This window comes from Oenanthe melanoleuca, chromosome 19 (assembly GCF_029582105.1).
Source record: "Oenanthe melanoleuca isolate GR-GAL-2019-014 chromosome 19, OMel1.0, whole genome shotgun sequence".
Lineage (NCBI taxonomy): Eukaryota > Metazoa > Chordata > Aves > Passeriformes > Muscicapidae > Oenanthe > Oenanthe melanoleuca.
The window spans coordinates 11052796-11057108 of NC_079352.1; positions in this window are offsets into that span (position 1 = coordinate 11052796).

Here is a 4313-nt window from a genome sequence, read left to right on the forward strand (position 1 = left end):
CCGTGTTTCGGTCGCAAAATAAATATCGCTTATTTTAATCATATTTAATTCGGCTTGATCTCGTTTTTATCTATAACATAGAGAACCCCAAAAATCTACCCTGGGGGCAAGACATCCCCTACAGTGGATTGTAGTGGGGGCTCCCCTACTTAAAGTGACAAATGTCACTTTAAGCCGTCATGATCCCCCCTTAAAAGGGGCCTTTGGGGCTACGGCCCCCACAAACACCCTAAAATGGGAAGGACAAAGCACCCTTGTAGTGGTGGGATCACCCCCAAAAAAAACCTTAAAAAGAGAAAAACTCCTCTTCAAATGGAACTGAAGAGCCTTAAACACCCTCAGAGAGGGACAGGATCCCCTCCTCTGCTGGGGCCGCTCCAAGCCGGGAACTCTCCCGTTTGCTGCACTCGGGGGAGCCCCGAAGGACGATGGGTTCTGGGCTGAGCCCCCCACTCAGCCGGGGGTGCGGAGGGAACTGGGGGGGCTGGGACGGGGCTTGGGGGTCCTGGGGTTAACTGGGGGACCCTCAGTGGGTCCCACTTCTCGCTGTCCCCCCTCTCCCACCCCGTTCCCATTGTTCCCCCAAAAACTCCGCTTCGCCCAGCTGGGTTTGGGGATGACCCAGCCCTTTCCCTTCGTGTCCCGGCCCGGCCACGCGACCAGAGGCTGGGAGGAGGGGGAGGGGGAGGAGAAGGAGGAGGAAGAGGAGGGACAGAGAAGGAGGAAGGAGTAGGAGGATCGAGAGGAGGCACCGCGTGCGTTCCCCGCTCTCTGTATCCGCAGCTCCTTCGCCCCCAGTCCATCGCCCCCCGCATCCCGCAGGTGCCCGGGGAGGGGGAGCTCTCCCCAGATATCCTGGGTGGTTTTTTTGAAGGGGGGAGGGGTATTTGGAGCTGACATGAAATATATTTGGGGCTCCCTGTTTCATTCTTTCTGCCGGGGGCGGGCGGCGCGATGTTTGGACCTTGCAGGGCTCCAGAGCCGAGCCGCAGATGCCCCTCGGGAGGAAATCGGGTGGTCCCCGGGAGGTGTTTTTGGGGGTCCCGGTGGGCGCGGGCAGAGCCCCGGCGGGGGGCGGGGGGATGCGGGTCCCCCCGCGGTGCGGGTTGGGCTTCCCCGGCTGGGCCCTGCGAGCTTTGCCGGGGCCACGTGGGGACCGCGCGGGAGCGGCGGGATCGGCGGGGGGACAGCGGTTTTGGGGAGCCCCAGGAGAGCCGCGACTTCCCTGAGCTGGAGCGCAGAGGAGAGCCCCAGAACCCCAAAGCGGGGACCCCGAGACGGGGGCAGGGACTCCTGGGGTTGCCGGTACCCCGGCGGGGGTGCTGGGGCTGCAGAGGCGCGATGGCCAGAAAAGGGTTTGGGGGTCTCGGTGCCGGGAATGGCTGCTCCCAGTATGAGCCCAGTTACTCCCAGTATGATCCTGGTCACTTCCCCTCGGTGCCTGCGTGACCCCTGTTGCTCCCAGTATGAACCCAGTCATTCAATACAATACAATTTGCCCCCAGCACGGTCCCAGTTGCTGCCAGTTCCTCCACCTTTTGTCCAGTGTTCCCAGTTCTCCCAGTTGCCCCTAGTATAGTCCCAGTCACTCCCAGTATGATGCCAGTCTCTCCCAGCAGGGCCCCAGTCACTCACACTTGCCCCCAGTTCTCCCCAGCACATTCCCAGTGGCTCCCAGTGTGGTCCCAGTCACCACTCCAATGGTCTCAGGCACTCCCAGTATATCCCAGCTGCTGTGAACATTCTCGTAGTCATTGCCAGGCACTCCCAGTTACCTCAGCATGGTTCAGTTGCCTCCAGGATTATCCCAGTCACTCCCAGTACATCCCAGCTGTCACCAGCATGCATCCTGTCATTCCCAGTTCCTACCAGTGCGTGTGCTGTTCGCTCCCAGCATGGGACTGTTAGCTCCCAGTAGCCCCCAGTCAGGGTCCATTGACACCCACTATAATCGCAGTATGATTGTAGCCACTCCCAGTATGATCCAGTCACTTGCAGTCTAATTCCAGTCACTCCCAGTATGATGCCAGTGGCCCCCAGTGTGATCCCAGTCGCTCCCTGTCAATGCTAACATGACCCCAGTAGCCTCCAGTATGATCCCTGTGACTCCCTGCCTCTCCCAGTGAATCCGTCACTTGCACTTCCTCCCAGTTCCTTTCAGCATGATTCCAGCTGCCCACTGTCCATCCCAGTATGATTTCAGTAACTCTCAGTGTGATCCCAGTATGATCCCAGTGTCTGCCAGAATAGTTCCAGTTTTTCCCAGTTCCTTCTAGTGTGATCCCAGTATGATCCCAGTGTCTGCCAGAATAGTCCCAGTTTTTCCCAGTTCCTTCCAGTATGATCCCAGTTGTCCCTAGAATAGTCCCAGTCCCCCTCAGCATGGTCCCACTCACTCCCAGTTGTCCCCAGCATGATCCCAGCTATTCTGTGTGGTTCCAGTCCCCCCAGTATGGTTACAGACTCTCCCAGTATATACCAGTTGCTCAGTATGGTTTTAGTTACCTCCAAATGATCCCAGTCTTTCCCAGTTACTCCCAGTATGACCCATTTCTGTCAGTTGCCCAAAGTATAGTCCCACTTACTCCCAGCATGATTTCTGTTGTGGTCTCAGTTCCCACACCATATTTCCAGTAGCTTCCAGTTGATCCCAGTTGCTCCCAATGTGTCCATGTTTGCCTCCCAACATGGGCCCAGTAGCTCCCAGAACCCCCAGTCAGGTTCTATTTATACCCATTGTAATCCCAGTGGCTCCCAGGATGATCCCAGTATGGCTCCAGTCACTCCCAGTATGGTCCCAGTCACTTCCAGGATGATCCCAGTCACTTCCAGGATGATTCCAGTCACTTCTTCTACAATCCCAGTCACCCCAGTATGATCCCAGTCATTCCCAGATACTCCCAGTATTATTCCAGTCATGCCCAGAGTGACTCCCTGTCACTTCCAGTGTGGGCCCAGTTGCTCCCAGTCACCTGCAGCATTGTTCCAGTCACAAACAGCAATTTTCCAGCAACTCCCAGTTTGATTCTAGTATGAACCCAGCCAGTTCCAGTAGGATGCCAGTATGGCCCTGGCACAGGCACAGCTGCTCCCATTAAACCCATGCGGCTCCAGTTCATCCCATTTACCCCTACTAATGTTTCCATCTTCCCCAGTGTATCCCAGTTGCTGCCAGCATGTTCCCAGTCACTGCCAGTTGCCCTGAGTTTGTTCCAGCCTGATCCCAGTTGCTCACAGCCACTCCCAGTCACACTCAGTGCAGTCCCAGTTGCTGCCAGTATGATCTAGTATGGTCTCAATGTCCCTCAGCATGCTTGTAGTAATTCCCTGTCACTTCCAGTGTCAAGAACAGGACCCTGGTGCAGGCCCATGGCCCCTGCACGGCCCCAGCATGAGGGAGGGCTCTGAGGCACAGGGCTGCTGGCAGGATGGGCTGCTGTGGCCAGCTGGGGGCCTGGGAGCAATGCCCAAAGCCTTGTGCTCTCTGCAGCTGGCCAAGGGCAGCAGAAGGGCTGATGGGTTTGTGTGGCACAGGCAGCCTGAGCTGTGAAGCCCTCAGGCCCCCGTGGCAAAGGCGGCCCTCAGGAACGGCACTGGGAATGGGACCGGCCATGGGGATTGGTTATGGCTTTAGATCTTCAAAGAGCAGAGCAGTTCCTGGTTGCTGTAAAGTTGTTTATTGTAAGAGCACATCAGGCTCCAAAGGCAAAGATTCCAAGGCTCTAAAGTCCCTGTTCAATCTTTCTGCCATAAAGTCCCAATGGAAGCAGGAGCAGCTCTCTGATGCAAGAGGTCGAAGCTGCGGCCTGGTGCAGAGTCTCCAGAGGCAGATGCTCCCTGGCCTTTCTTCCTTTTTTCTTCTTGTTCTTTCTCTTCTTGTTCTCTCACATGCTGGTAGTGGTGATGATGATGGTTGTGGAGGAAGAGAGAGCAACAAGAGAGGAGCGAGAGAGAGCTCTGGCTCCAATACACGGATTTTTATTGACAAATTGCCCAATGAGCCAAAACCACGAACCTGAAGCATGTTTCCTAAACCTATTAGAATTTATGTTCTTTAATAGGAAAATTTATGTGTAACTTGTGCATATGGGCTATGTTCTATGTGAAGAATATAAGAAATATTCTTACAACATTTTTATTATGTCTATAGCTACGTTTTAGAGCTCTCACTGCAGCTCGTTTTTCACATCCGATTCTAAGGCTTTTACATTTTACGGCACTTAAAACAGAGTTTTACTTAGTGTCATGATCTGCTCAACTGGAGTGGGAGTCATGATGGGTCGTTTGACCCCAGGGTGCAAAAGACAAAAAGC